General features: G+C 44.7%; 1 protein-coding gene across 5 annotated transcripts in view; it reads left to right on the top strand.

The window, feature by feature from the left end:
* Nucleotides 1-27: 27 nt before the first annotated feature.
* Nucleotides 28-8,666, top strand: part of ASB7 (ankyrin repeat and SOCS box containing 7) — a 43,160-nt gene continuing 34,521 nt past the window's right edge. Inside the window, exons 1-2 of one of the 5 annotated variants that reach the window (XM_035131370.2) lie at nucleotides 28-387; nucleotides 5,575-5,663. The gene's annotated coding sequence lies outside the window, so the exon portion shown is untranslated. The remainder of the gene's footprint in view (nucleotides 388-5,574; nucleotides 5,664-8,666) is intronic. The other 4 variants (XM_035131365.2, XM_035131366.2, XM_035131368.2 and 1 more) reach the window with 4 other exon arrangements.

The raw sequence follows: 8,666 nt of genomic DNA, 5'->3' as shown, positions 1-8,666 counted from the left end.
GGGGATGTGGGAGGGGAGGAGCGCTCGGAACCCCCGCGCGGCCCAATCGGGGGAGGCGGTGGGCTGCGGCGCGAGGCGGAGGGGAGCCGAGCGCGGCCGCTGATTGGCTGGGCGCCGGGGTCAGCCCCTGCCCGGTGACCCCGGAGTGAGGAGAGGAGGTGGCTCCTTCTCAGTCAGTCAGTCGGTCGATGCAAAGTGATTCCCCCTCCGCAGCCGCTTCTCTTCTTCGCCCTCCCAGCCGTGCCTACGGCTCCCTTCTCCTCCTCTAGTACGCAAGCCCTTTCCCCCCTTGCCCCGCCAGCGAGGGGGCGAAGTGGCCGCGGGCTGGCGGCTGGGCCGGGCCCGTGAGTGACTGAGAGAGAAAGAGAGAGACGGAAAGACAGACAGGTAACGGCCGGCGAGGAGGGAGGGGCTTAGCGGCCCCCTCCCCCAATAGCAGCACGGGCTGGGGGAGGGGGAGAGGTGGTGGCAGCAGCAGCAGCTGTTATTATTATTATTGGGTGAGCCTCACCTGGGATGGTGGAGATGGGGCAGGGCAGGGATAGGATATCTGCCTTTGCTCCTTCCTGGCAAGCTAGAGAGGGGTCTACTCCGCTAGAGGTTTGGTGGGGTGCTTAGCCCCTTCGCCATATCAGTAGGGGTGGCTAGGTTTACCCAGTTTTCCTTTGCAACTGCTGTTTCTCTAATTATTTATTTCAGTGAACGCTCCTTAACCTAGCTTTGGAAGCAAGCTTTATGGCTGTAGTTGTTTTTGTAATTGTGTGCGTTTGTTTTTAACTCTTATAATCTATCCTGGGACCTTTGGGTGACAGGTAAGAAGGCCACTAAATAAATGTAGACCTTGCAGTGAAAGGCTAGTAAGAAACTGGAAAAAAATTAGTGCTATATAAAAAAATCCTAGAACCCATATAAAAAAACCCTAGAACCCTGCTAGAGTCTGGCAGAGGGTGAGGCAGAAAGAGTGTTTTGTTTCTCCTGTAGTAGTTTGCAGCATTTTTGTGCTGAGGAGGGGGCTTCTCTTCTCTGATTTTTTTTTTTTTGGCTTCTGTGCTAGTTGTCATCTTCTGCTTGTAGTTCATCCTGGCCATAGAAATTGAGCTAGTGTTTCAGTGCAACCTAAAGAACCAACTTACCATTGTTTATTATCCTGTAATTGTTGCTTGGCCGCTTTATTGTATCCACATAAATAACTTAATTATTTTATAATAGCTTCTGACAGTGATATCCCTCCCTCCGCCAAAGTGAAAGACTCATGGTACATTAAAGGTCATTTAATCCAACCTCTGCCAGTGCAGGACATCTGTTGCTACAGCATCTCCCAAATGTGGCAATCTAACCTCTGATTAAAAAGCTCTAATGCTGAAGTGCCTATCACATTCTGAAGTACAGTAGTCTTTTCACAAAAGGAAGCTTTTACTGATGTTTAGTTTCTCAGTTTCTGTACATGTCTACTTAGAAGTTCATTCCATTGAGTTCAGTGGAGCTTACTTTCTAATGATGTGGTTAAGATTATAGTGCTAGGTTGTGTGTTGTTGGGGAGGTATGAAATGTAGCCACTTATTATTTGTCATGCTTGGAGGAAAGAGGCAGTTGGAAGCTTGGGAGCATAGTTGGAGATTATAGGAATAGATTCAGAAAGAATAAATGTGACTCATTTAGAAGAATCGGGAAGATGATGGGATGGGTTAGTTGTGTTAATAAGAGTTCTGTTAGGGTGGGTGGAGTTTGCTTTCTAACAGCATCTGACTGGCCACGGGTTTCCCATATCTGGGAGAAGGGAAGCAGGTAAATCAAGATAAGTTGATCTGGGAAGGGTATGTGGTGAGGAATGAGGTGACCTATATTGTCACTTCAGTGCTCAAGTTCCACTCCTTATCTGGGATGAAGGAATTGAAAAGTAATGGTGAGTTCTTTTCTTTAGATTAAAAACTGTGTTTAGAATGAGAAGCCTTTCTGAGTACCTCAGAGATTTGGTATTTTTGTCACCTTCCACAGGTCTCGCTGCAACGTAGAGAATGCAGTAAAGCAGCTCAGCAGTTTAAAACAGTAAAGAAAAGAGCAGCAGATAAAACAGCTATACCAGCTAGACACTTATAGGATATACCAGTACCTATTCACATAGCTGGGATGCAGGTGACGCTGTGGGTTAAACCATAGAGCCTAGGGTTTGCTGATCAGAAGGTCGGCTGTTCAAATTCCCGCGACGGGGTGAGCTCCCGTTGCTCGGTCCCAGCTCCTGCCAACCTAGCAGTTTGAAAGCATGTCAAAGTGCAAGTAGATAAATAGGTACCGCTACAGCAGAAAGGTAAACAGTGTTTCCATGTGCTGCTCTGCTTTGCCAGAAGCGGCTTTGTCATGCTGGCCACATGACATGGAAGCTGTACGCCGGCTCCCTCGGCCAATAACGCGAGATGAGCGCCGCAACCCCAGAGTTGTTTACGACTGGACCTAATGGTCAGGGGTCCCTTTACCTTTATTCACATAGCTGGGAAGGCATGTTTACAGTTGTTTCTGGAAAGTGCAGGTAGTGGGCATCTTGTCATATATTGACAGGAATGCTTTTCCATAGAACCACACTGCTCCCTGCTCCAAATTACTGTGGAGTGGGCTTCTGAAATCTTAGGACGTTGTAGGAGAAGCTCCCCTGCAGATCGCAGTGATCATATGTGGGATATGGAAGAAGTTGATTCTGCATAGCAGATAAACACATCTGCTCCCATTACCCACTTTCTCTATGTTCAGAGTGGATACGTGGCCTTTTATAGCACTCTTTTCAGTGTGTGTGTGTGTGGGTGGGGGAGTTAATATACTGACATCCAAGTATATGGCAATTTACAGAGTGATTGTAGAAGATGGGTCCCTCCTTCAAGGATTTTTCACTTTAAATTGTGCTGTGGGGAGAGGAGAAGAGAGAAGGGCAATAGAGGAAGACTAAAGGCATGAAATGGAGATAATTCTTCTAGTTCTTTAAATATAATGTTCAGCTCATATAGGAGATCATAGAAATAGATTTTTTAAAACTGAAATATTTAATAAAGGCTACTTTGACACAGCAAATTAACAGTAGCAGTGAATTTCCAAGGTGTGAAAGCTCCACAGCAAGTATGCTAGTCTTAAAGGAGTGATTTTCAAATTGTAGAGCAGGCTACTCTGAGGGAGGTGCAGGGCACAGAACATCTGAAATTTTGGAGGAGTTTCAGGACAGGATGATGAAAAGCTAGGATTTTCCTTCACTCACTAGCCAGGATCTGGGTGAGTTTGAATGCTCTCTGGTGGAGCATCCACATTTGATATATTGGAGGGGTGTGTCTGACTGTATTTCCAGTGCCACATTATACTAACATGATTAGGGAATAAGGGAGCTCTGCTAGAGCTGCTGCTTTGTTGTAAGGCTTGTTCTTGAGGAGGGGGGAATTGGTGGAAATGTATCCGATTCCCCTTTTTAAGGCCAGTATACAATTAGGACCACCATCCCTAGATTTCCACAGGCAGCATGTGAGCAAGAATCTCCACACACTCACCCATTTATTAGGGGGCAGCCATAAGGTTGGGTAGGGGTAGGGCTGTAGCTCAGCAGCAGAGCACCTGCTTTTTATATAGAAGGTCCCGTATCCTGACTTGTTATTCAGAAAAGGAACCCTAGTTTAAAACCTTGAGGAACACTGCTTTAAGGTGCCGTGGTAATATATGCTACAACAGAACAACAATACTGCTTAAGTTTGATCCACTTAATATTGTCATAACCTCATTCCTTCCTTAATTTTAAATACAATTGTTCCCTCCTTTATTCTCCAGGGGCTTGGACTTAAGTACAGTGGTATCTCAGGTTACAAACACCTTGAGTTACAAACACTTCGGGTTACAGACTCTACTAACCCGGAAGTAGTACCTCGGGTTAAGAACTTTGCCCCAGGATGAGAACAGAAATGGCGTGCTGGCGTCACTGCGGCAGCGGGAGGCCCCATTAGCAAAAGTGCAACTCAAGTTAAGAACAGTTTCAGGTTAAGAACAGACCTCCGGAACAAATTAGGTTCGTAACCAGAGGTACCACTGTATACTGATCAGGCTTAACCTTTGCCATTTTGGGGATTGCCAAAATCCGAAAAACTGGAAATTGGGTGTCTGCTAATCTTATCCCTTCCCGTTCACTGCCAGGAATTTTGGGGGGAAGACAGCACACAGTCAGCAGGTCTCATTGTTATCCCTGAGTGCTTTTTGGGGTCCATAAACTATTTGATTCCAAAGAAACTGTGCTTCAATTTTTAAAAGTTCTAAAATTTTAATTGGAGGCCAGATTATGAGTTTCAAACTATAACAGAAAAGGAAACAAAATAATCCCAAACACATTGCCAGTTTCAAATATGAAAAGTGTATATGGGTATCTCAGGTTTGTCGTACTTTGTAAGTGAAGGATATACTGCGTGTATGTGAAAGCAGCAAGTGGATGCTGAAATAACTTGCACATACTCTTCCATGTAGCTCTAAGACTACTGAAGCATAACAGCAATGTGTTTGAATCAAAATCTATATTTCTGAAGCTTATTATTTTGGCCATCTGTTTTACATTCCTGACATGATCCTTAGGTGGTTGTTATTATAGCACACTCTTATATGTATAAGCTCTGAAGCAAGTTCCATTGAGTTAAATGGGGCTTACTCCCAGCTAGGCTGTTATAGGATTGCAGCCATAGTCTTTTAAAACTATCACAGGGAAGTCTTCTATAGCCTAGCCCAGTGGTTTTCAACCAGTGTGCTATGGCACCCTGGGGTGCCACGGGCAACACAGACCTCTCTGTCCCTCTTTCCTTCCCTCCCTCCTCTGATGCCTTCTTATGTCTCTGCCTCCCAAAGGCTTGCATAGTTGTTTATTGCAGCAGCCCTGGCTATAAGCTCTGCAGGCAAATGGGTGGGGGTGTGGGCAGCTCAGAGACCCGGGACGGCAACAGCAGCTGCCTGGAGGACTCCCGAAGGGAGAGGAACACTCTACAAGGGAGGGTATTCGAAAAAGGGTGAGAGGCTGCCAGCTCTGGAGGCAAGTGGTGCTCCTGGGCTCCTGAGCCCCACAGGGGTGCCACAGAAAGAATTTAGTTGGTTAAGGGAGCCATGGACTCAAAAAGGTTGAAAACCTCTGGCCTAGCCATTTCAGAGTTAAGTGTTTTCCCCTTTTTAATCTTGCAGGATCTACTTAAAATTGTTAATTGGCCTGCACGACTTTGGTTGTGACTTTGCACTGTATCATAGAATTCTGTGGGCAACCTAGGGATAGTTGCCATCTCTCAGCCTAACCTACCTCACAGAGATTATTTACTAATTATTTATTTATACTCTCTCCTTCATCCAAAGGTCCAAGATTAGAAATATAGAGTCCAATTTTATTTCATTTTTTAAAAAAATTGAAACAGCATAAAACAAAATACAGAATTTTGTTGTGAGAATAAATTGGGGTTGGGGAGGGAGACCAATAAACTGCCCTGCACTCCTTGATGGAAGGGTAGAGTAAAATGTAATAAAACAAGTGTAGAGTAAGGAATTATCTTGTACCAGCTGCAACCCTGGTTCTTCTTGTCATTCCAGGCTCATGCCGTTGCAGAATAAATTCGCAGATTTTGAATCCAAAACAAAAGTCAAGAGGCAAAGATGTAATGGAAGAACCCAGTATCCAGGTGACAAACTTCAATCCTGGGTTTTTATGCTTTCACACTATTTTGCGAGCGCTGTTACCCAGATTCTTGGCTTGCTGACAGTGGATTATAACTGTTGGCTGATGTCTTACATAGCTTCCACTGTGATAAAATGATCAAAATGTTGAGAGATGAAGTGGCATAGTTGTTTTCTCTTTGTATTTGGCTAGTTACCCTGGAAAATTTGGATGGCCTCCTAGAATTAGCTGTTCTAAATTTTACATAGCATGTATTGTGTCCAATACTGTATAGGCAATTATTGAAGCCTGATTCTATGCATGTTTCCTTCAAAGGAAGCTCCATTGTATTCCAATATGATTGTGGCCTTCATGTAAAAAGGTCTCCATTTTGGATATTTTTTGCTTATACAGTACAGGTAATTAACCTATTGTTGTACAAGTTAGATTTCAAAGTGAAGAGAAGGCAGTGCAACTAGAACCAAGTAAATTCATAACTATGGATTAACTTCTAGTTGGATCTGTGCTTTTCTGAGCATCAATTTCTGTGCTACTTTTCACTTGTCTGGTTCAGATATTAAGCACAGATTCATACTGTATATGCTAAGATATGGAAGAGGCACTGCCTTTTCGGTGCACTGCAATTAAACCAGAAAGTCTTCAGTTAGCCCGTTTCTTGAGGGGGCAAGAATCATGTGTATCTTCACTTATTAAGCTGAGATTTTTGTCTGAACCATGGCATTTTGTGCATATCCCTGGAAATTGGATATCCTCTGTGACTGATGTATGTTTATAATCATAAATGTCTTGATGAGATTGGGCTCTATTGATATTCTAGCAGTGAAAGAGTCAAATGTTGTTTTTGTTCAGTGAGGCTCAGTGTGTTTAAGGGGGCTTTTTTAGTATTGCAGGAATTTGAAGATATGTCACCAGCGAAAGATTCACAAAGTAAACAACAAAAGGTGGAATATATTGGCCTTAACTGTTTTATCTTAGTTTGATTGAAATTCATCTTGTGCTAAATATTTACATTTATCTGAAGGCTAAAGTATATTCAAATTTTTGTGCTGTTTTATATTGCAATGTTCTTATGGAGTCTTTGTGATCTTGGAGTTTTTTGCACTTGTGGGTTAAACCACAGAGCCTAGGGCTTGCTGATCAGAAGGTTGGTGGTGCAGATCCCCACGACGGGGTGAGCTCCCATTTTTCGGTCCCAGCTCCTGCCAACCTAGCAGTTTGAAAGCATGTCAAAGTGCAAGTAGATAAATAGGTACCACTACAGCAGGAATGTAAACGGCGTTTCCGTGTGCTGCTCTGGTTCGCCAGAAGCGGCTTTGTCATGCTGGCCACATGACCTGGAAGCTGTAATGTGGATGAGCGCCCCAACCCCAGAGTCGGTCACAACTGGACCTAATGGTCAGGGGTCCCTTTACCTTTACCTAAATTGCAATCATATTATAAAACAATGAGCTTATACAGTAAAATTATAGATGACATTTTATATACAAATAAGATAAAATCTGGATAGTTGAACTGGATCATCCTGTCCACAGTCCAAAGGTCCTGTTTACTAATGTCAAAAGGGACCTCCCTAGATTTAGGATCAAAGTAACATGTGAGTAACATTATTTAACATTAACAAGTCTAAATTGGAATTAAAATCTTAATTTATATGTACACCAATAATATGCCTAGTGCTTTATAATCATTTACTCAGTGTTCCACTGAGGTGGGACATTGAGTCCTATTTTACAGTTGGCTAGTTGATGTTTAGCTGGAGTGACTTGCATAGGACCACCAGAAATGAAACATCAGTAAAGCAGCATTGAATACCATTTTTTAGATCCAAGTCAAATCCTGTTCTGAATAAGTGCCAGATGCACTAATGTGCCATTGAAGCTCACCACGATCTGTTGACTGACTCCCTGCAAGTATAGGAGTGAGCCTTCAAGTGAGAAAGAAGGTCAGGAAAGAGGAGTGTTGTACATTGTCTATATATGTTGACAGTTACAATCCCGAGAAAGGAACTGGGTCTCTGATCCTATGACCTGTGCATAAAAAGGCCATGTGGGTATACAGTGGTACCTCTGGATGCGAACGGGATCCGTTCTGGAGGCCCGTTCGCAACACGTAAAGGCCGCATCCTGAAGTGCTGCGTCTGTGACGCAATTCGGCGCTTATGCGCAAAGCACACGCCAAACCTGGAAATAACGTGTTCCGGGACTTCTGGGTTCAGCGTGTCCGTAACCTGAAAAAACATAACCCGCAGCGGACGTAACATGAGGTATGACTGTACAAGCCATTATTATTATTATTATTACTGGCTGACCCGGCCATGCGTTGCTGTGGTTCTTTCCTGTGATCCCCCCCACCCTGTCCCGATCCATGGCATATCCTGTCCCTCCTTCCTCCACCCCGGCTCATCCCTGTGTTTCGGTAGGATACCCTTCCCTCTGTTGTCCCTGGGGAGTGTTGGCCCCTCCCCCCTGTATCTCCATACCTTGACCCCCACCCTTGGAGAAGGAACTGTTCGGTTCTGGGTTCTATTTCCCAGCATGCACTTTTGTCTGAGCCCTCTGTTGTCCCTGGGGAGTGTTGGCCCCTACCCCCGGTATCTTCCTACATTGGCCCCCACCCTTGGAGAAGGAACTGTCAGTTTCTGGGTTCCATTTCCCAGTATTTACTTTTGTCTGAGCCCTCTGTTGTCCCCTCCCCCCTGTATCTCCATACATTGGCCCCTGCGCACGCATCGTGAACATTTCTATATATTTAGATTAAGGATCGGGGGTGATGATGCGCCCTGGGACCCAGAGAACTACTTTAAAAATCCCGACCGGGGGGGGGGGTTTCAAATAGCGAAGCCCCACAGCCCCGTAGCAACAGACAGGCCCAGGCAGATGGAGGGGGGCCATATGGGCCACTTGGCGCAGGCCTCCGAGTCCAAAGGGGGTCTCAGTCAGCATATTCACAATCAGTAAGATGAAAAAAGTAACAAAAGGGTTAAAAACAGGGCCACATTATCCACCTG

Source organism: Zootoca vivipara, chromosome 14, assembly GCF_963506605.1.
Source record: "Zootoca vivipara chromosome 14, rZooViv1.1, whole genome shotgun sequence".
Classification (NCBI taxonomy): Eukaryota; Metazoa; Chordata; class Lepidosauria; order Squamata; family Lacertidae; genus Zootoca; species Zootoca vivipara.
This window is presented reverse-complemented; position numbering and strand designations above follow the sequence as displayed.